The following is a 24276-nucleotide window of genomic DNA, read 5'->3' on the forward strand; positions in this document are numbered from 1 at the left end:
TTTTGTTAGTTTCTGCTGTACATCAACGTGAATCAGTCATATGTATACACATATCCCCTTGAGCCTCCCTCCTGCCCACCCCTTCCCCATCCCACCCCTTTAGGTCATCATAGAGGACTGAGCTGAGCTCCCTAGCACTGGGAGCTTTCTAATGTGATTTTTATCTGAGAGTTAACAAAAAACATTATGAGACTGTTGGATATTCATTTAGGAGTAGGGAGTCATGATCCCATAGCACAGGTTGAAAAGTGAAAAAAAAATTCAGTTCTTGTGGCTTTGGACCTACTGAGTCTGGTTCATTCAGTGAATCAGTCACACGTGTATATTGTCTCACTTCCAAAAATATATCCATCCATCAAATTATCAGTTTGATACCTGTCTATCACCTGCTTGAGTGCATGTGATTGGTATATAACCTATTTGTACTCAGACATTATTTATGTGCTATTTCCTTTGTGTGTGCCTGTGTGCTCAGTTGCTCAGTTGTGCCCGACTCTTTGTGGCCCCATGGACTGTAGCCCACCAGGCTTCTCTGTTCATGGAACTTTCCAGGCAAGAATACTGGGGTGGTTTGCCATTTCCTACTCCAGGGGATCTTCCCAACCCAGGGATTGAACCCACATCTCCTGCGTCTCCTGCATTGGCAGGCAGATTCTTTCTTTACCACTGCGCCATCTGGGAAGCCCTGCTGTTTCCTGTGCAGAGCCTCACACGTGGGCACTGCCTTCTGGGGACGAGTTCCTTGGAGCATCTAGTGTTTACTGCTGCTGCTCTCATATTTGGAGACTCTAGCCCCCAAGATCTAGGGGACACCCTTGTGATGTCTCTGGATGTCTGGAGAAGGGAGAGTAAGGTGTACACAGAATTGTTCAGTGGTTGCTTCTGTACTTTTAGGACCCTTCCTGACCCTTATCACCACTCTCTCCCACTCAGGACCCTACTGTCTCTGTGCAGCAAAGTCACCTCTCCATGACTCCTCTCTTATATTTTGCATTTACGTATTTCTCAGGCCTTTCTCAAGTTTGTCACTGCCCTTAGTATCCTCTCTTCTCCATCTTCCAGGACTTGACCTTCTTCCAAGTCATATCAGATCCTGTCTTTCTGCACTCCCCACTCCCCACTCCTAGCAAGTCTTTCCCATCGTCTTGTATGAGAGTTAATTCTGTCCTTAGTCCTACTGTGCGTGGTTTATGTCTCTGTGGTCATAGTTCCTAGAGCATGTCATTAGTGATGGTTTTGTCTCTCTTACTAATCTATGAGTTCTCAGAATACAGAGAGACATGGCTCCCCTCATTTCTATGTCTTTGCTAGAACCATATGGGTGCTCATGAAATATGTGTTAAGTGGAATTAAATTGCAGATGATCACTTGTGAGGGAATTGTAAATAAAGAATGTGTGATCTAGCATGTCAAAAATGTATTTTAAAGAAAGGTTGAGCTTAGGCCCTAGCAGATGTTAAATTCTACTGAAATATTTCGTGACCAGTGTGGATCCACAGAAAATCCAGGTGTTCGATTCTCTTAATTCACCACTGAGACTGTGTGAACCTTGAGGGGTAGATGTGTGCATCCTGATTAGAAAAGAATGAGGAAGTTGGTGATCTGGTTAATATCCTGCATAACCACTCTTTTGCCAGGTAAAGAAAAAAATGAACTGATTGGAGTACATGAACTGATTAGAGGCCAGGTTGAGGAAGGTGGGCCCAGTGTTATATAATCCTAGGTCAAAGAGGGCCCCTAATATTATTCCTTGGTGGCTCAGATGGTAAAGAATCTGCCTGCAATGTGGTAGACCTGGGTTTGATCCCTGGGTTGGGAAGATCCCCTGGAGAAGGGCATGACAACCAGTATTCTTGCCTGGAGGATCCCTGTGGACAGAGGAGCCTGGCGGGCTATAGTCCATGGGGTCACAAAGAGTCAGACACTTCTGGGAAACTAAGCATACATACATACAATATTATTCCAGAGGAGAGAGTCATGAATTCTCCCAAGTCCTGGGGCTGTGATAACTCAAACACACAAATATGGTAGCTCAGTAATGAGTCAGGGAATGGCTTTGAGCAAAGCAGTATTTAGGGTGACCTACTTATCAAGGAGGGCTTCCCTGATGGTTCAGTGGTAAAGAATCCACCTACAATGCAAGAGACATGGGGTGTGGAAGATCCCCTGGAGGAGGGCATAGCAACCCACTCTAGTGTTCTTACCTGGAAAATCCCATGAACAGAGGAGCCTGGCAGGCTAAGGTCTGTGGGGTCACAAAGATTTGGACGTGACTGAAGCCACTGAGCACACACACTTGTAAAGGAGCCTGGTGGGCAAGAGTCCATGGGGTTGCAAAGAGTTGGATATGACTGTGCACAGTTGCTCAGTCATGTCCGACTCTTCATGACTGCATGGACTGTAGCCCGCCAGGCTCTTCTGTCCATGGAATTGTCTAGGCAAGAATCCTGGAGCAGGTTGCCATTTCCTAGTCCAGGAGATCTTCCCCACCCAGAGATGGAACCCGCTTACCTTATGTCTCCTGTATTAGCAGGTGGATTCTTTACCACTATTGCCACCTGGGAAGCTCTGTCAAGGACAGTATTTCCCCTTTTATTAGTGGGTAGAGAGTAGGCAGCCTAAGCGAATCTCCCATTAAATACGAAAGGGGTAATAGGTGCAAAGACAACAGCATCCATAGCTGCTTTTGCACCCAGTTGTGCTTGGCACAATGCTTGGGGGTGGGCAGGGCATTGAAGGCAGAGTAGCTGGCAATCTGCCAGGGTACATGGCTTTAGCTTTAACAGGGTCAGGCTCTGCTGTTTTGCTTGCTAGCTGCTCCTAATCATTTTTTCTCTTCTGCCTTTTATTTTTCCCCCAGACCTTTTGGTACCCAATGATTTTTGATTAATTTATTTACCATCGTTGGGTGATTGATGCTGTTTGGTGCTGGTACTTTGTAACTTTCCAATTCTTCTAGTTGTCAATGTGACAGCCCCCTGATGATTAATTAGACCTGTCCCTTGCTCTTTTCATTCTCCCTGTGCACCAAGGCTCTTGGTTTTCAGCAAATATAAATATTTCTAAATGCAGATTTAATGATTGAGAACACCCAACAAAATCCAGAAAGATCTATGATACTTTCACTCTCCTTTACTTTCCCACAGAAATGTAATGCATTGTGTTTTTTCTATCTCTGCTTTACTTCAGATTTTGAGAATCCACTTGGCTTTTGGAATCCCCTAAGCTATGGTTTTTCCAGTGGTCATGTATGGATGTGAGAGTTGGACTGTAAAGAAAGCTGAGCGCCAAAGAATTAATGCTTTTGAACTATGGTGTTGGAGAAGACTCTTGAGAGTCCCTTGGACTGCAAGGAGATCCAACCAATCCATTCTGAAGGAGATCAGTCCTGGGTGTTCATTGGAAGGACTGATGCTGAAGCTGAAACTCCAATATTTTGGCCACCTCACGCGAAGAGTTGACTCATTGGAAAAGACTCTGATGATGGGAGGGATTGGGGGCAGGAGGAGAAGGGGACGACAGAGGATGAGATGGCTGGATGGCATCACCGACTCAATGGACATGAGTCTGGGTAAACTCCGGGAGACTGTGATGGACAGGGAGGCCTGGCGTGCTGTGGTTCATGGGGTCGCAAAGAGTCGGACATGACTGAGCGACTGAACTGAACTGAAGCTATTTTCCTGTTCTTCTGGCATCTCCATCTATGCATGGTTCTAGTCTCACTTTTTCATCTTTTGTTGTCTCCTTGGTTTATGTGAACTCAATTTCCTCCACATAATGTGTAAGTTTGGGATGGTAGTGAGAAGAGGAATTCGTGTTTATTATGTCCTTTTTATTTTTTTGTACAATGAGAGGTGCTTTTCTTATAAAACATTTGTCAAGCACTTACTATGTGTCAGAAACCCCTCCTAGGACATCCATGCAAGGTATTCATCTTTATCTCTATTTTATGGACAAGAAATTGAGGCTTTGGGAGAATAATGAATATGTGTTAAGTCATACAGCTAGGAAATGGCAGAACAGGGATTGGAAGCCAACCTTTCTGACTTTGTCAACCTGTGTGATTTTCAATGATATTATCCTGAAGGAGATCAAGGATGGATGAAGGAACTCCTAGAGCCTCAGAATCCAGATGGGATCATAAACTTTCTCTCTACAGGTGGTTCTCAAAACTTAGATAATTAGATCCATGCTTGATGAACTACCTAAAAGTCACTTTGGATGCTTATTTAAATATAAATTCCTGGGTCTTCCCACAGTTGTTAAAGATGTCTGGATGGGCCTAAAGCTGTGTGCATTTAAAGCACTGTCTCAGTCAGTTCAGTTCAGTTGCTCAATAATGTCAGACTGTTTGCGACCCCGTGGACTGCAGCACGCCAGGCTTCCCTGTCCATCACCTACTCCTGGAGCTCGCTCAAACTCATGTCCATCGAGTCGGTGATGCCATCCAACCATCTCATCCTCTGTTGTCCCCTTCGCCTCCTGCCTTCAATCTTTCTCAGCATCAGGGTCTTTTCCAATGAGTCAGTTCTTCTCATCAGGTGGCCAAAGGATTTTATTTTCAGCTTCAGCATCTGTCCTTCCAATGAATATTCAGGACTGATTTCCTTCAGGATTGACTGATTGGATCTCTTTGCAGTCCAAGGGACTCTCAAGAGTCGTTTCCAATGCCACAGTTCAAAAGTATCAATTCTTCAGCACTCAGCTCTCTTTAAAGTCCAACTCTCATATCCATACATGACTACTGGAAAAACCATAGCCTTGACTAGACGGACCTTTTTTGGCAAAGTAATGTCTCTGTTTTTTAATACGTTGTCTAGGTTGTTCGTAACTTTTCTTCCAAGGAGCAAGCGTCTTTTAATTTCATGGCTGCAGTCACCATCTGCAGTGATTTTGGAGCCCTCAAAAATAAAGTCTGTCACTGTTTCCATTGTTTCCCCATCTATTTGCCATGAAATGACGGGACCAGATGTCATGATCTTAGTTTTCTGAATGTTGAGTTTTAAGCCAACTTTTTCACTCTCCTCTTTCATTTTCATCAAGAGGCTCTTCAGTTTCTTCACTTTGTGCCATAAGCATGGTGTCATCTGCATATCTGAGGTTATTGATATTTCTCCTGGCAATCTGCCTACATTGTTCTAATTCCCAGCCAGGTTAATGAACCAGTGCCTTCAGCCAACTTTACCTAGTTTCTTGACATCATTCAGAGATGACTGTCCAGGCTCTTGGAGAGGGAGCTTCACCCATGTAGCAGCTTCCACGAGTGAACAGCCCTTGACATTGTGGGAAAATTTTTCCCTGCATCGATCTGTCATCCATTCCTTTGTCACCACCATCTGTGATCCTTACAATATAAATGATAGGCAGTGCTTATTAAGTGCTCAATGCATGCCTGAGACATGCTAAATGCTTTAGATCTATTTTGCCACTCAAGTGCCACCACCACTCTCTGAGGCTGGCTTTATTATTATTCTTCCCACAGAAGAGGTGAAGTCATTCTGGGGATACAAACAATATGTTGATTTTATATCTTCTATATTGTCTCTCCCGATATTTGCAGATAACTCCCTTCCCAATCCATCTGCGTTTTCATAATTGAATATGATGAAAAATTCAACTGGTTACTGACATTTTCCAAGGCAAGGTGCTAACAAAGCAAAGATGAAGATGGTCCCTCTCCTTAAGGCTCTATCATTTAGTGGAGGAGACCCATGTGCATTTAGACTAGAATGTAGTTTCATGTGTGAGTTTTGCCTCTTTCAGTGGACTGAGTGTTCTTGGGGGCAGAACCTGTACATTCTCCAGTTTTCTTTTGAACAGTCAGAGGGATGCATTGTGATGGGGAATCAGTAAGACACATTGTTATGAATTGATTGAGACTCTTTTTTGGTCTCCATGTTGCCCCAGATGAGTTGAGTGATTGGGTAGAGAGAAAGGTAGGAGGCTCTCCTGGATTCCTAGAGTATATATCTTTGAGATGCTTCATGAATTTCTTGGGAGTCCACATATCTGAGATGTGGAGAATGTCTCCCTGGGAGACAGTAGTTGTGATGGTTAATCTTTCAATTTACTGGGCTAAGGGATTTCCCAGATAACTAGTGAAATGTTATTTCTGAGTCTATCTGTGAGGATGTTTGCAGAAGAGATTAGCGTTTGAATCAGTTGACTGAGTGAAGAAGACCCTCCCTTACCATTGCATCCATTCAATGCACTGGGGGTGTGAATGGGAAAAAAAAGTGGAACATGGGCATTTTGCTGTTACATCTTCAGCTGGGACATCTGTCTTCTCTTACTTTCGGATATCAGAGCTCCTGGTTCTCTGGCCTTCAGATTCTGGGAGTTACACCAATGGCCCCTCTTCCATTTCCTTTGCCCCCTCCCCCTTTTTTAGGCCATTGAACTTGAATTATTTCACTGGGTTTCTTGGTTCTCCAGTGCACATCATGGCATATCTCAGTTTCCACAATCACATGAACCAATTTCCATAAAACTCCTCTTATAGATCCATATGTATCCTATTGGGTCTATTTCTCTGAAGAGCTTGAATACAATAGTTTCCTACAGTGTCCTAACCCAGTAGACAAAAATCCAGGATTTATAACCAAGAACATGCAGACATCCTGTCCACCTGATTGACTTTCTCCGCGATCTTAGATCTGTCCTTACTGCATGCCTTAACTTCTTTCCCATCTGCCAAATGGGAATACCAAATCCTTATTAGTTCTTAAGAGTATGTAGAAGGAAAGTATTGAATACTAGTTGTTATTAATGTACTTCAAACTTCTTGGTGACAGTAGCTGCATAAATATAGATCTTTCTTGTTTTAAGCAAGTGATGCTAAACAAAACCAAGAAATATTAAATTATGAATTACAGAAGAGATAAATTATGGAGGTAGTTATTATTTAAATTGCAGAAATATTTCTCATTTTCAGCCCAGGGTTCCTTTACAAAGCAATCTGTCTTGTGCTTTTAAAGAAGTAATTCAATTTACAAAAATTTGATTTGCATGCAACTTTTTAGAAACATTTATCATGTAAAGTGAGACATCATCTGACTAAATTAGAGAATTTACCAATATGTTTTGGCTTAGGATGAATATCACTTCCTCCAAGGTTGTGAATATTGGCAAATTGAATATCACGTCTCCCCTTCTCAGGCAGAGAGTATCCAAGTCCAGTTTTGAAGCATCTGGTCTGAGAATTAGTAGTCATGGTGGGAATACTTGTATTTATGCTCTAGCTTTGTCAATAAATTACTCATATCTCAGGGAGGAGAACCTCACGAGGTCTCAGTTTTCTCATCTGGAAAATGAGATAGTTGGAGTTGATGGTCCCTTCTAGCTTCAGGGTTCATTGATAGCGCTCCTTGCCAAAAGAACTGATTTGAAATCACAGAGAACAAGAGCTGGCATACTGTCAATGGGTAATAAATGCTTAATCAATGGATAAATAAAGTTTTGATCTTCAGTTCTTTCCGAGCTGATCCTGAAAATTCCAAAGTTTAAGATAAAATCAGTTCAGAAAACCCTATTCCTTAACCTTCACTGACTTGACTTCTCCTTAGGGGCTTTCTGCATCTTTAAGCCTGGTGAGAGAAAGATATCAGCTCTGCAGAAGCACTGGGATTCACATTTCAAGTTATGAGATGGCAGTTGATGGCTGCAAGTACATAGACACACAGAGATGCAGTGGTCCCCTCTTCTCGCCTTTTGCAGTTTCCCCGCACAGCCTGGCACTTGCGTTGGCATTTGCTGTCTGAGTCTGGCTACTGACTAGAGTCCCACCCTCACACAGACCTCAGGTATCTGGGCCTCCCTCCGCGGCTGTGAATCATCAGAGGTGCTGAGTCTTCTCCCGCTTTGAGTTACTGGCAGAGGTGTTGTTTCTTCCTAAAAGTGGAGGGAGAGAGTTGCTAAGAAACACACTAACGTGCTGACGACACAACAGTCTCCGAGAGCTTGGGCCTCCAACGTTTGCCTCTAATCAGGAAATCATTTTTAGAAGGATTTGTTGGTGTAAGAAAACAAGCTCCCGAACTAAATTAGGATCTGGATTATTTTTTCCTCCTCTCCCAATCTGCCTCACACGGCAGATTGGTGAGCCCTCGCGGTTCTGTGCGTGGCGAATTTGTTTCTGTTGCACATTTTAATTCAGAGCTCCGGAAGGTGAAGGTGTCTGTGTTTCTAAGGACTGCGTTTTTTGGAGCAGCTCCCTTGGAGGTGTGGGGCTCGCCTCTCCTTTCCTCAAACCAGTTGGCTTTCTTGGCAAGGTGGCCCCGGTTTCAGGATTCTTTAATCTGATTGTCTTTTTCTTTTTTTTTCCCCTGCCAGTAATGAATGCACCGCGTGTCTCTGGGAAATTAAGGTAATCCATTATACTCTTGTCTTCCTATCTCTGCAGCAAGGATAATAGCATTTAACCCACCTTTGCAATATACTGAGTGGCTTGTCAGGGTCTCTTCTTTAGAAGGACAACTTGAAAACATTTTAATAAATGCTCCTTAACTATATGCTTTAAAAATACATGGGGCCAAATGGCAAACAACTCAGTAATAACTAGTTCAGCAATGCAGACTGGCCATTCATCACTCTCTCTGCGGTTTCCACTTCTCTTTCTCTTTCCACATCCCTCCATTTCTCCAGGGACACCTTGTTTCTCTTTGGAGTTAGAATCTAGGGAGAACCTAGAGGTTTGGTAGTTATGGTCCCTGCTGCCCATGAAAATCCAACTGTTTCTTCAGCTTGGAAAGCTGTTGAGTTTCATGCTCTTTGAGGCTCCCAGTGAACTCTACACTGAAGGACAGAAGTGGGTGCCCCGCTTAGTGATGTCACAGAAAGATTGGGTATACCTGGATGCAGGTCCTCTGTTACATGCTTGTGGTTTCATTTCCAGTGCAGGTAATGACCTAATCTAATAACATTTGTCATGTTGTGTGTGTGTCAAGCAGACATTCCATAGAGTGGAGAAGTGCCCATCAGACTGCAGTATGAACCTATTTTAGGGATCAGAAGAAAACATCAAGGACTGAGTCCTTATGTATTTGCAGGGCTGGCCTCTTGAAGGGACATGGCAGTTAGTTGTCCCAGAGGGGAGAAGACTCTTGAGAGTCCCTTGGACTGCAAGGAGATCCAACCAGTCAATCCTAAAGGAAATCAGTCCTGAATATTCATTGGAAGGACTGATGCTGAAACTGAAGCTATAATCCTTGGGCCACCTGATGCAAAGAACTGACTCATTGGAAAAGACCCTGATGCTGGGAAAGATTGAAGGTGGGAGGAGAAGGGGATGACAGAGGATGAGATGATTGGATGGCGTCACAGATGCAATGGACATGAGTTTGAGTAGGCTCCGGGAGCTGGTGATGGCCAGGGAAGCCTGGCGTGCTGCAGTCCATGGGGTTGCAAAGAATTGGACAAGACTGAGCTACAGAACTGAACTGAACTGATGTGCACTCAGAGTACCCAATGTTCAACCATTAGAGTTTATTCCCTTGTGGTTCAGGGCTCTATGGAAATTTTCAGAAACATGATGGTGTTGGCTTGAGAAGACTATTCCTCCCGTGTTTCTGTGGATCCTGCATGCTCCTCTTGATTGAAGAGATCTTGATTGAAGAGATCTGTGTTGATAAATACCCTCAATCCTCCTGAGCCAGAGACTTCCTGGATAAAAAGACCTTATCTATAAGAAGACTCCAGGACCAAATGAGCATCTGGGTTAATCTTAATGTCCTGGTTTCTCCAGATGGGTTTAGATGAATTCTCTATGAAAAAGTGTGTAATGTAGAAGGCACACGGGCAAGATCACCCAACAGATCAAGCCTGACCTTCGCAGGAAACACGATCCTTGTTTTCCTGGGCTCTGAGTTCCCGGAATACATGCTCCAGAGAATCCACAAGCCTCTAAATTCTATTACTGAGCTACCCATCTGGTCAATGAGGCCTTCCCTCATCTGTGTGGTGAGATTAGAGACTACAGTCTCTCAATTGTGGATTGTGTGTGTGTATGTATTTAAGCAACAGAAACCCTGCTCCCCCACCCTCACCAAATGTTATTGGGCTAGCCAAAAAGTTCATTCAGTTTAGCTTATGAACGATCCTGAATGAACTTTTTGGCCAACATAATATCTTATATGGAATCCCAAAATACTATACTGGGAGGGATTGGGGGCAGGAAGAGAAGGGGACGACAGAGGATGAGATGGCTGGATGGCATCACCGACCTGATGGACGTGAGTTTGAGTGAACTCTGGGAGTTGGTGACGGACAGGGAGGCCTGGCGTGCTGCAATTCATGGGGTTGCAAAGAGTCGGACATGACTGAGTGACTGACCTGAACTGAACTGAACTGAATATCCTATATGGAATCCCCAAATATTAAGCAGATACAAGTGGGCATGGATGTGAGGGAGTAGAATTCTCCTTGTCTGTACATCTCCCATGTGGAGCCCGCTCCTCCATGGCTTCCAGCCACTTCTGTGGAATTCCAGGGCTAAATCACCAAGCATGTTGACAGAAGAGGTCCCTGAAGTTCCAGAGAAGTTGCAGTTTGTACCAGGCACATAGGAAATGTCCAAGAAATACATCAGATTCATTAAAATTCTAGCTGAGAGAGGGAAGAGTTAAATTAAAGCAGCCAGAGAGGCACTGTGGTCATGAGATTCTGCCCTCCATGGACAGGAAGAGGACTTTTGCTGTCCCTTCAATTTTTCCTGCTTTTAGGAGCCCCTTGCTTCCTTCTGGGTCCTCATTGCTATTTACACAGTGTGACTGGGGTTGGGATGAGCCCACAGGAAGGGGTGTTCCTTCTGTGCTAGTGCAGGAATGGATGTGGCATCAATCTATCTGCAATTCTAAGCTCAATGTGTTTCCCTTAAATTTTTAGAAAAACCAAAGGTACTTTGCAAGTGCAATAGAGCTTCCAATTAGGCGTTTAAGCTCCCCATTTCTATTTCCCTAATGACTTGACTTGCTCTCTTGCTTTATGAAATGAAAATAGCTTTATTTGGGCATGAGGATGCAGCTGATTGCATGCTTAATATGCTTTTTGCAACCAGCTTCTGCCTGTGTCTGGCATGTGCAATGGGCAGAATAATACATTTACATGCTTATTTCTCCTAAGTACACTGGACCATTTGTTCCAGTCCTGTACCTGTGTTAACCGAAGGTGATACAGTCTGGGTAGAAGTGCCTGGAAGGCTGGTGTTTACTCCTCCAGAAGGAAAGGTGTCCTTGAAGGGCAGACACTGGCCCCAGGGCTCTGTGTGTGTGGGAGGGGATGGATAGGTGGACTTATCAAGTGTTGAGAGGTGGAAAGCAGAGAGGGGCCTGGTGTAAATCCTGTAAAAGAGTTGGATCAGAGATATGGAGGACAAAGAAAAAGCCCTGGAATGACATCAGCTAACTTGTGAGAAGGAAATAGCAAGAATGAAGAATCCAGTTCTGAGAAGGTATAGGGTTAAGGGCTAAATAATTCTTTCTTCACTGGGGAAATAGAACTGAAAATAAAATATATATCCACTTCCAAATTTATCTAACTACTGGGCAGAGTTAGACACTCCCCCCCTCCTCCCAGGTTCTAGAAAGCCAAAGGTCATCTTGTCTTTGGCTTTCTAGGTTTCAGCAAACATTGAATCAACTACAGCCCTGGGTATTGTTCAGGTATCCGTGCAGCATTTTGGAAAACCACTTCAGAAGATTGTCGGGGTTCTCCTCTCTGCCCAAGTCTTGCCCTTCCTTCAAGATTTCCCCAAGCATAGAAGGCTTCTGAGGCCATTCTGGCTTATGCTCTGTGTTCCTGTTATTGTTCTCAACCTGTATGGAGGCTCCGTGCACCCAAGGTCTTGTGCTCTTCTTACCTGGCCCCCAAGGTGAACAGCTGGGCATAGCCCATTGTTCTCAGAAGCCTTGTCAATTTACAGGCAGGAAGTGAAAGTGTGGTTTAGGAAAAGCCAGAGCTAGTGCAGCCTTTTTCGGTCATTCGTCTGGTAGCAGCAAGCTGAGAATGCCCTGTTGTGACTGCCTGGGAGCCAGCAAGCTTTTCACCTGACTTTTTTTTTTTTTTTTTGATGTGGACCATTTTTAAAGTCTTTCCTGAATTTGTTACAATATTGCTTCTGTTTTATGTTTTGGTTTTTTGGCCATAAGGCAGGTGGGATCTTAGCTCCCCGATTAGGGATCAAACCCACACATCCCTGCATTAGAAGGCAAAGTCTTCATCACTGGACTGCCAGAAAAGTCCCTTCAGATGGCTTTTTAAATGCAGAGCCCTCCGTGGAGAAGACCACAGCAAGGCTCTGCCGTATGGGGTGCTCTGTCGAGTGGAGAGTCATCTGTCTCAGTGTGGTCTGTGGCTGCGCTTGGCTTTCTTGTCTAAGGTGCCCTTGATTAGACCCAAGATTATAGAGGTACCTGGCCATTGCCATGAGGCAGCTGTGGCTAAAAAATAGACAAAGGGAAGGCGATTTCACATGGCTTCTTCTTATTTCAGGGAACACTCTGGGCCTGCCTCAAAGCACATCTCCTGCTCAGCAGTGTTGGCTGGCCCGTTGATGGGAAGGCCTGCTTTCCAAGTCTGAAGGAGACCCTGAGGTCACTGCGTCCATTCCCCTGCCTTCAGGCAGGATTAGAGATAAGCTGCCCTGCCAGAGGATAATCTCTTCTACTTGTAAAAGCTTCCAGAGCAGGCCCCAGTCTCTCCCCAGACCATTCATTGCAACTTTTAACAACCTTCACCATCAGGAAATTCTCCCCCTTAGCTATCCTAAATCCCTTATGCTGGGGATTAAGTTTCTCTCCTTATTCTATCCTCAGTAGCCACTGCCAAGACTCACCCTGCACTGCCTAAGAACTCTTCTGATACCTGAAGATTGTATTAAATCCTGCCTGCCTGTCTTCCCCCAATGAATAATCCCAGCTTCTTTTCCTCCCAGGCCCTGCTGCCCAGTCTGCTTATCACCTCTGAGGCTGCCCTCTGATCCCTTGCTAAGTGCCAGGCTCCCTGGAGAAGAGCCCAGAACCAGGACTTGGAGTCCAGTAAGTTCTGACTCATCTTACTTCCAATGAGAGTCTTTCTTGAACCTGTGGCATGAATGTTACCTTCCTGTTCACGTACCCCAGTGGGGCTTGCATGCTGGTGATGGTCTCACTCAAGGGCTTATGGTCCCCTTTCAGCGTACTTGTGTATCAGATCAATTTTCTCTACTCCCTTGGATAAGGGCCAAATATATCACACCTGGGCATCCCCAGTAGCTCAGCAGAATCTGCCTGCAGAGTACATGGGTTCGATCTCTGAGTTGGGAAGATTCCCCTGGAGGAGGGCATGGCAACCCACTCCAGCCAGCATTCTTGCCCAGAGGATCCCCATGGAAAGGAGAGTCTTGTGGGCTCCTGTCCACAGGGTCACAAAGAGTCGGACATGACTGAAGTGACAGCATTCACACATGCATATGTTCAACACGGGCATCACTGCATCATTTTACTTGCACCAAAACTGACTACTATTGGAAGCAAGGAGAAAGGAGAATGCAGACGATTTTCAGTGCCTATGGCTCTTCTGGTGGATCGGACAGAGACAAGTAGCCTGTATCTGCAGAGACATCCTTTGGTTGGATGCGGGTCCTCACACCAGTCTGATGATGACCAACTCTCTCGGTCTGATTGCTTTCCTTCCTCTCCTTTTCTGTGTTACCTTTTCATAGGGGCCAGGGCTTCCCACTGTGTTCCTGGGGCCTGATCTCCCCCACCCCCGCACACAGCATGCTTCACCCAACTGCCCCTCCCCAGGCGATCTCCTATTTCCTGTTTGAAGCAGGTCTCAAAGCTATGGTTTTTCCAGTACTCATGTATGGATGTGAGAGTTGAATTATAAAGAAAGCTGAGCACTGAAGAATTGATGCTTTTGAATTATGGTGTTGGGGAAGACCCTTGAGAGTCCCTTGGACTGCAAGGAGATCCAACCAGTCCATTCTGAAGGAGATCAATCCTGAATATTCACTGGAAAGACTGATGCTGAAGTTGAAACTCGAATCCTTTGGCCACCTGATGTGAAGAACTGACTCATTTGAAAAGACCCTGATGCTGGGAAAGATTGAAGGTGGGAGGAGGAGGGGACAACAGAGGATGAGATGGTTGGATGGCATCACCAACTCAATGAACATGAGTTTGAGCAAGCTCCAGGAGTTGGTGATGAACAGGGAAGCCTGGCCTGCTGCAGTCCATGGGGTCACAGAATCGGACATGACAGAGCGACTGAACTGAAAGTGGTCCCAGGGGTCTGCACAGCCTAAACACGCTCCGTCTGCACTGGGTAGAAACAAAGGTGGGTGACGTGGCCACCTTCCTCAAGGAGAGTGAAGGGGACACAAGGACCTGAGACACAGGTGTGGTGAATTGAAAACAGCACGTAGGACTTGGCCTCCTGTGTATCAACAATAGGAGAGAAGGGGTCAAAGACAACCCTCAAAAAAGGGTCCAATGAAGTAGGAAGGTACTCAGTGCACAGGACGTCAGGCGGGGGCAGAGAAGGCTTCCTGGGGGAGAGGGGGTTGGAGGTGAGCTGGGTGAGGAACAGGCCAAGAGTAGAGGCAAATAAGAAGCACTCGATTGGCTCCTGGCTTCTGCTTTGCTCCCCGCCACCCCAGTTCTTTCAATTCTTTGCATCTCTAGTTTCCAAGAGGGCTTCTCTGGTGGCACAAATGGTTAAGAATCTGCCTGCAGTACAAGAGACCTGGGTTCAATCCCTGGGTTGGGAAGATCCCCCTGAGAAGGGAACAGCTACTCACTCCAGTATTCTGACCTGGAGAATCCCATGGACAGAGGGGCCTGATGGGCTACAGTCCATGGGGTCACAAAGAGTCGGACATGACTGAGTGAGTAACACTAGTTTCCAGGAGAGAGAATCCTCTTCCTTTCAGTCCATTAGTAAATGAAAAACAAATTAATGAGCATCTATTATATACCGTGGCATGGTGGCCGTGACTTGGTTCAAGGGTGTGGGATTCTGATTTACTTGTCCCTGGGCTGGAGGGCAGGACCAGGATTGGTCAGGGCTCCTGGGCCCTGGGCACCTCTAAGTTCTGAGCAACGCTGTTGCTTTCCCACATTGAGCTGTGCAGTATTTTCACTGTCTTCATTGTTCTCTGTGTGGTTGGAAGAACCACAGGGTCCTAGGCCATAGGGTGCAGAGATAAAGCCGGCAAGGTCCTGCTCAAGTGAGGCAGGGTAGGCAGGATTCTAAGTTAGTTCCCAAATTCCTGCGCCCTGGTGTTCCTGCCCTGTGGAATACCCTCCCCTGGAGCGTGGATGTGGACCATGAATGTGATGGGGCTGTCATCCCCTGGACTAGGTTATGTTACAGGTGGAGTTGATGGTCACCTGACTCAGTCAGTGAGCCATTCATGGGGACTGGGCTTTTCCTGATGGGAGAGATTTGTAGCATGAGGGGGTTTCAATGTGAGGAAGACTGTTTCTGACTTTGAAGTTGGAGGGGCCCAGGGAAAGGAATGTGGGCAGCCTTCAGGAGCTCAGGGCTTGGTTTGTGGCCAGCAAGGAAATGGAACCTGTAAGCCTATAACTGAAGGACCTGAATCCTGACATAACCACACAAGCCAGGAAAAGGACCCCAAGCTCTCGATGAGAACACAGCCTGGCAGACACCTCTATTTTAGCCTTGGGAGACCCTGGGCAGGGAACTCAGTCTGTCTGTGCCTAGACTTTAGACCCACAGGACTGTGAGCTAATACATGGTTGGGGGGAATGATTTAAGCTTTTAAGGCTATGGTAATTTATAGGTTTGTCATATATAGCTTTTATTATGTTGAGGTGTTCCTTTTATTCCTGCTTTCTGGAGACTTTTTATCATAAATGGATGTTGAATTTTGTCAAAGGCTTTCTCTGCATCTGTTGAGATAATGGCTGTGATCCAAACGTCTACAAGCAATAAATGCTGGAGAGGATATGGACAAAAGGGAACCCTCTTACACTGTTGGTGGGAATGCAAACTAGTACAGCCACTATGGAGAACAGTGTGGAGATTCCTTAAAAAACTGGAAATAGAACTGCCTTATGACCCAGCAATCCCACTGCTGGGCATACACACTGAGGAAACCAGAATTGAAAGAGACATGTGTACCCCAATGTTCATCGCAGCACTGTTTATAATAGCCAGGACATGGAAGCAACCTAGATGTCCATCAGCAGATGAATGGATAAGAAAACTCTGGTACATATACACAATGGAGTATTACTCAGCCATTAAAAAGAATACATTTGAATCAGTTCTAATGAGGTGGATGAAACTGGAGCCTATTATACAGAGTGAAGTAAGCCAGAGATAAAAACACCAATACAGTATACTAACGCATATATATGGAATTTAGAAAGATGGTAATGATAACCCTGTATGCGAGACAGCAAAAGAGACACAAATGTATAGAACCGTCTTTTGGACTCTATGGGAGAGGGAGAGGGTGGGATGATTTGGGAGAATGGCATTGAAACATGTATAATATCATATAAGAAACGAATCACCAGTCCAGGTTCAATGCAGGATACAGGATGCTTGGGGCTGGTGCACTGGGATGACCCAGAGGGATGGTACGAGGAGGGAGGTGGGAGGGGGGTTCAGGATGGGGAACACGTGTACACCTGTGGCAGATTCATGTTGATGTATGGCAAAACCAATACAATATTGTAAAGTAATTAGCCTCCAATTAAAATAAATAAATTTAAAAAAAAGACTATGGTAATTTGTAGAAGACAAATATGCATCAGTAGAAACAGCAGTACAAGATGAATAGATGGGGGAATGCAGAAAAATGTGTCTAGGAAAATATTCAAATAGTGGTAAATGTTGTCCTATGACAAGCCTAGAGAGCATATTAAAAAGCAGAGACATCACTTTGCTGACAAAGGTCCCGTATAGTCAGTTCAGTTCAATCACTTAGTTGAGTCCGACTCTTTGTGACCCCATGGACTGCAGCATGCCAGGCTTCCCTGGCCATCACCAACTCCCTGAGCTTACTCAAACTCATGTCCATCGAGTTGGTGGGTGATGCCATCCAACCATCTCATCCTCTGTTGTCCCCTTCTCCTCCCACCTTCAATCTTTCCCAGCATCAGGGTCTTTTCAAATGAGTTCTTCGCATCAGTATACTCATCTTTGCTCTGTATAGTCAAAGCTATGGTTTTTCCAGTAGTCATGTATAGATGTGAGAGTTGGACCATAAGGAAGGCTGATCACCAAAGAATTGATGCTTTCAAACTGTGGTGTTGGAAAAGACTCTTGAGAGTCCCTTGGACTACAGTGAGATCAAACCAGTCACTCCTAAAGGAAATCAATCCTGAGTATTTATTGGAAGGACTGATGCTGAAGCTGAGGCTCCAATACTTTGGCCACCTGATGCAAAGGGCTGACTCATTGGAACACTGGGAAAGGTTGAAGGCACAAGGAGAAAGGAGTGGCAGAGGATGAGATGTTTGGATGGCATCGCCAACTCAATGAACATGAATTTGAGCAAACTCCAGCAGACAGTGGAGGATAGAGGAGCTTGGCATGCTGCACTCCATGGCATCTCAAAGAGTCGGACACAACTTAGCGACTAAACAACAGCAAAGGTTGTGCAGAAGAATAACCCCTAGATGTGTAATGGAGAGGGGACCCTGTCGTTACTTCAGGAGGGGGAGTCAAGGGAGCATCTGTTCGCTGAGCTGGTGTTTAAGGTGAATGTCACTGAGGACCCAGTTTGCTGGAGATCAGGGGCCTAAGCAGTTCAGGAGGAGGGAACAGCTAGGTAAAGGCCCTGTGGCTTCAATAAGCCTGGTGTTTTCAGATGCAGCAAAAAGCAGATTCTTGTGGCTGGATGCAGTCTACAGGGAGAGATACCAAATCATGCAGAGCTTTCCATGGCTGAACATGGAATTTGGATTTTATTTTCAACATGAGGGAAGCCAAGGAGGGTTTTAAGCAGCGAGTGAGACATCTGCACAGTCTGATTTAATGTTTATAAAAGCTCACTCCAGATCCTGGCTGGAGCTTGGATTTCCCTGGAAGCCGGGGTGGGCGTGTTCGTTCAGGGAGGCTGTAAGCAGCACTCTGCATTGTCCCGGCGAGCACGCTGGGACCTGGGGCCAGGAGTGCAGAGGAGATACAAGAGGTGTCAATTGGGCTTTTTCTCTTTCCTTTTCCCTTCCATTCCTTCCTTCCTTCTCAATTTCTGTTTTTTTTTTTTTTTTTTTTAAACCCGTTCCTGTTCTTCTTCCTTCTCTCTTGATAAATTTGCACACCCTTCTCTAGCTCTGGCCCCACGGGACCAGATGGAAGGCCCATTCATCCTCCTGCTGGGGACCAAGCACATGGAATGCGTATCTGGAATCTGGATAAACAGAAGGCAGAGGAGTGGGAAGAGTCCCCAGGGCCCACCTTGTCAGCCTGGAATGGTCCTCGCTGTAAGACTGGTGTCTGTGTTTGTCACCCCAGGCGAGGCCAGTACCTGGGCATGGAGAGTCCTGGTCCTGCATTGTTGACAATTAGCCTGTTGTACCCAGTTCATCCTTCTCTTAGAGGCACATGAGTGTGAAAATCATACTTTCTGTCTCTGTGCTGCTGGTGCTTACCCCATTCTGCCTGTACATGGCAGGTACTTGGTGAAGGCTTGGTGACAGGTGATGGGAATTTGGTTCTCAAACTAGTATTGATGGAACTGACTCTAGACAGAAACTACCATGTGTCATTGTGGTCATTCATTTATCCCATCATTTATCCCATACATATTTATTAAGTGACTACCGTGTGCCTTGCCTGGGACTAGGGCCTGTGGATACTGTATCAAACAGACTGAGAGTAACTTTTATGTAGGGAACTTATTCTTAAAGGGGAGATAGTTTTTTTTTTAAGTATAAAAATAGTGAATTAAAAACAAAATGGAGGTAAGTGCTATGAAGGAAATAAACAAGAAAACTAAATGCTTCAGCCCGGAGACTCCCAGAAGGACTAAGTCCAGGTTCTGAAGGTATAATTTAATGAATGAACAAATGCACAAATCAATAATTTCACTGCCCCTGGATTTGCTATATTCTGCTCAATTCCTCTTCTCTGAGTCTGTTTCTTCTGGGAGATCTGTAAAGGAGGGCAGATATTCAGGAAAAGGCTTAAAGGGAGAGTGGCAAGCTCCAGTCTGCCTCTTAGGGCGATGGCTGCAATAAGTGGGGCAGGTGGGCCATGTGAAGGACAGAGGCTCTTCCATTGTCAGAGGGTGTGATAGGAGGGGGTCAATTAGGAAATAAGGAAAGGAGAAGGACTTAGGGGACATGGAGATAGGTCATGAAAGATTACTGGTTAAGGGAGAAGAAGGTTAAAGGCCAAGGTCTAGAACCACATATGGGTCTCTGGTTTGGACAATGGTTTGTTCAACTGACTGGCTTTATTGAATTAAGACATTAGTGATAAGGAGCAAGAGAAGGGACGGTGGGGTGGGGAGGTGAACTCTGAGAAGTTTAGACATGCTTTGTTCCAGGCTCTTGTCAGCTAGGAACTTGTCACACCTGTGGCCAACCAGGCAGGAGAGCTGGACTGGAGATGTGGGTGTGGAGTTATCATTTGTCACCCAGACACTGGAAGCTGGGAAGTGAAGGAACCCAGGGAAGAGCAGGGCTTCAAGTAGGAGAGGAGCTGGCGATGGAAGAAGTTGCATATTCAGGAGAAGGTTTAACTCAGGGAACTGTGTCTTGGCTGGTAAGGCGGGAAGGGGTGGGCCTGGAGCGCAGGTGATGTTGTGGTGGGAGGGCCTGGCTGCCACCCAGGGGCCCCCACTAGGTGTGCAGACGTGGGGGGAAAGGGAGGCGTGCATCTGATGCTTCTATTTTCACTGCAGGTAGGAGGGAGGTAATCTGTTGCTTATGACTCTTCCCATTTGTTTTTTTTTTTTTTAAGAAGTGCAACTGCAGCTCAGTAAATGCTCATAGGAAAGGGCTGCAGAACGAGAGGGGTTGAAGGTCTGGGGGAGAAGAGGAAGCAGTGGATTGGGGGTATGTGAGGAGCAGGATGCCTCTTCTAACCTTTCAGGAAGAAAGGGCGGGTAGAGAAGCAGGTGTGTGTGTGTGCATTGTGTGTTGTTTGTGTGTTGTGTGTCTGCTATATGCACATTATGTGTTTTGTGTTGTCTATGTCATGTGTGTGTGGAAACCAGAGGTTCTGCATTTCACACTTTGCTGCCTCTGCATTTCCTGTGAAGTCGGAGGCAAGCTCGTGTGAGAAGGAGGAAGAAGGTGGGAAGCAGGTGGGTGAGTGGGGAATGCTTGAAGGAACCCCGAAGAGAGGGAAGGGGCGAGCTGGCCAGGAGCCTCTCCGGTGGCCTTGGGGAGTCTCTGTGCACAGGCCACAGCACCAAGGGGACAGCTCCAGACCACACCACGTGGCCAGCTTGGGCCTGTAATTCGAAGTTCTTCCAAATCCAAAACCGAGCAGGCTGGGCAGATCGGAGCTGTCTCCTCCAGGGCACCTACCTCCTTCTCAGCCTCCCAGGAGGGAGGGATGGAGGAGAGGTGGCCGTGGCAGAGGGCAGCCTGGGTTACGGCTTTCCTGGGTGAAAGGTTAGGAGGAGCCTACCCGGGAGTTTTTAAGATAAGCGCATGCAAATCTTTCTGTCTCCATTTCTGTATTGCCTGCCTCACCACCTGCCCCTGCCTCCTCCCCAAGTCTGTTCCATAAATAATTAATGACTGTGACAGCGGGTTCTGTTCCCATAACTGAAGACACCTTTTGGCAGCTTGGAAACTTTGCAAGCTGAACGGCTCACCTTGTGTCTAAAACTGTGGCTCCAGACAGTTTACTGCTGAGCGTCTTTGTGTTGTGATGGGCGCCATTAATGTCACAGCCATAAGCCCAAACTGGCTGCTGAAGTGAGAGTCTGGTGATACGAAGTTCTGGGGACCAGCGATGTGGGGCGGGGAGTCAGGTGGGAGGAATTTAAAGTCATGTTAGGGGCCAGATTCAATTCAAAATACTCCATCGTGTGTTGTAGAAATACAATGTCTTAGGTTACATTCCTCAAAGCAGAGCCTGTAATGGGGACTCTTGAGAAAGTGATTTATGGATGAGAGGCTCTCAGGGGCAGAGACTAAGAGAAGGATGGAGCAGGGATAGAGGCCGAAGAAGGATGTGGCCTCAGGTGTGCATACAATGACGTCTATAGGGTTCACTGAACCCCAGTGTTGGACTTGTCTCGCCTGCCCTTTTTCCAGGCAGTGGCAGGGGGCACTGGCTCTGATTCCTTGTAATTTTCCCACTTAAACCAAGAAAAGTCTGAGAAGTTGCCATACCGTGTAGTGCTAAGTCGCTCAATTGCGTCGGAGTCTTTGCAACCCCTTGGACTGTAGCCTGCCAGGCTTCTCTGTCCATGGGATGGTCCAGGCAAGAATATTGGATTGGGTTGTCACCAGTGGTTCTGTTACTATGTCCACTTACTTTACTTCATATACTGAAGTCATTCATTCATTCATTCATTTACTCATTCATTCAACAAATATATACTGCAGCTCTTCCCTCTACTCTTAACCTGTTGACTGTCTCAGGACATATTTTGTTTTAAATGCTGCACTAGTCACTGAGAGCCAAGGAATTTTGTGCTCTCAGATGTGCCAAAAAACCTCTCTTTTGTCTTTGAGTTTCTGTTGGCTGTAGCTCATCAGTGTATTCTCAGCATCTGTACCCCATCTACATAAGTTTAAACGTCACAATGGGGTGGAAAAGGAAGAGAAAAGAAGAGCATTGCCACCTCAGGGGGAGGGAAAAAGGAGGACAGGGTGAGGAGGGGAGAAGCCGGGGCCCTGGGTTGGCTTCTGAGTCCTTCCAGCTGTCACTCATGGACCACCCTCAGGATGGGAATAGATAAAGAAAAGACAGTCTTGGTGGAAGGATCCCACCAGTCTACCATGGATGATGGAGTTCAGGTGCCGGTCCAAGGCCACCCTGGGGGCTTGTTGCTATGGAAGTGCCTTCTCAATGCAGGTGGCTTAGGCTTTATGAACCTATCAGTGCACTTTTTCTGATGTCATAGAGAGGTTGTCCATTTGTCACACTTCCCCATGTGGTCCTGGAATCCCAGTCTGTAAAATCAAAGCTTCTGATCACTTGATCCCAAAGGCCCTTTCCAGAGTAGAGAGCCTCTATCTCAATGATTCCTGGTGCAAATGGTGAAAAACAATTAATCCAGGCTGAGGGGATGTGTCTACTGGCACATCAACTTGGATGGAATGACAATGGCATGCTGCTCGGCTTTTGGAGGCATTGAAATGAGCTTGAGGGGACCCATCACTGTGTTGGAATCAAGACTTACTAAACTTGAAAAGCTGAATAAATGGACCAAAACCCAAAAGATAAAGTGCCACAGTTTTGAAATTAAAAACTAACACTTGTACAAATACAGATGAGAGAAACCTGGTCAATGAGCAGTTCAAGTAAAAATACTTCAGAGTTTTAGTTCAGGATATATTTATGAGTTCAATAAATATTAATTGGATACCAGGCACTGATCCAGGAGCTGGGGACACAGCAGCGAACAAGATGACATCATCCTCATACGGCTTACATTCTGGTATTAAAATGTAATGCACAATACCCAATATGCGGTACAAATAAGTAGGTTATATGATACAGGCTGGCAAAGGATGGTGAGAGGAAAGGAGAAGCTGAACAATGGGAAATAGAATGATGGGGTGCTATTTCAAATGAGGGGCAAGGAAGACTTCTACAAGGAGGTAACACTTGGCCTGTTAGCTGTTTGACATGGTTGCTAAAAAGCTACTGAAATCCTGGTTCTATGACTAATTATTCCCACTAATTAGTGTGACCTGCCTGGATACCTCCGCCTACGTACGATCCCGTGACTTCCTCCAGCCGCAGCATCAGCCCTGAAGGTTAGTCCAGGGTTTTCAGAAAATCACCAAGCCAGCCTGCCTGACCTTGGATTCTTTTTGGTTAATCTGGATCTCCTGGGCTCTTGTGAGCCATCACCCATGGCAGGACATCCTACCACCGACCATTTCCAATGCTGCCATCCGGGATCTGTGATTAATGCTATAGACACTTGGGATGAACTGGATTCCCCTGCCCACTCTGGCCTGAATGTGGGGCCACCCACGGTGCCCAGATAACCAGCAACCCTGATTTATTCACCCTGAGCTCTCCCAGTTCCTTCATCCTTTCAAAGTGCTCTATTGGCACTAGCTCCAGAAGAAGATTCAAAGGGAACATTTTCTGTTTTATTGATGTTCATCTTCCTGAGTTTGCATCTCGTGTGGCATCAATGCTAATTTTTCTAGGTGGGGGAAAAAAGTTTTCTCCCAAACTTCTTGCAATTTTATTAATAATGTAACAAGTAAGGCCACGTATTCTGATGGCTTAGCTGGTCCCAGAGAGGCCACCCAAGCCTCCGAGCGCCCTTATTCTCCCTCCCGCCGACTCAGCCTCTCTCTCAGGTGGGTTGCCGAGGCACCAAGAGCAGAGGGCAGGGGGAATTATGCATGAACAGAGAGATGAGAGACTGACCTTCTGTGTTTAAAGGTTAAAATGATTTCTTGGGAAATGGAACAAACTCACAAATCAGAAGCTGTTCTGAATTTTTCCTGCAAAAATTAGACTGAGTTTCTGTACAGGCTCTGTTTGGGAGAACATATACACACACATTTAACAACTCAGTCAGGTTCAACTTAAATTCATTGAACACACCTACTGTGTTCCTAGTCCTGGAACTTAGGCTTAAATGGGGACATGACTTAGGCTAATGGGGACATGAGGAAGAGGAAAAAAAAAGCTTTAGTGACCTATAGGTCAAACAATAGGAACATGCAATGAGCCATCTTTTGGCTTCATGCCACTTAAACGGAATATGATAATTATGCCAGGGATTTCGTGAAAAGCCAACAAGATCAGAGCCCATTGTAGAGTCTGCCCCACTTCCACAGCCATGGTGCTGGTGGTGAGGCAACAACCTTCAGGATAAAGTTCATGGGCACCAGGACGTCTTAGCCAGAGGGCTGAACTGAAACCAGGGGAGTGGCTTGAAACATAAAAGACAAACATGAACTGAGTACATTGTCTGTGTCCAGCACTCTGAGGGGCACTTGAAGATAAATACAAGTCAGATGCTACTTCAAAAATATACTCCCAATAAAGGTGGAGAACTTTTCTGTCTTGTCCTCTGCTCTATTCTCAGAACTAGAGCAGTGTCTGGTATTTAGTACAGGAGGTGTCTTTACCCCTTTGCTGGACACAGCCATAGTG

At 45.8% G+C, this 24276-nt stretch overlaps 1 long non-coding RNA gene across 1 annotated transcript in view; it reads left to right on the forward strand.

The window, feature by feature from the left end:
• Positions 1 to 2570: 2570 nt before the first annotated feature.
• LOC107132944 (uncharacterized) overlaps positions 2571 to 24276 on the forward strand; it is a 50546-nt gene continuing 28840 nt past the window's right edge. The window contains exons 1-3 of the long non-coding RNA XR_001501375.3: positions 2571 to 8220; positions 8332 to 8365; positions 12929 to 13031. This is a non-coding gene — a long non-coding RNA (uncharacterized lncRNA). The remainder of the gene's footprint in view (positions 8221 to 8331; positions 8366 to 12928; positions 13032 to 24276) is intronic.

This window comes from Bos taurus, chromosome 11, assembly GCF_002263795.3.
Source record: "Bos taurus isolate L1 Dominette 01449 registration number 42190680 breed Hereford chromosome 11, ARS-UCD2.0, whole genome shotgun sequence".
In the NCBI taxonomy this organism is placed as follows: Eukaryota; Metazoa; Chordata; class Mammalia; order Artiodactyla; family Bovidae; genus Bos; species Bos taurus.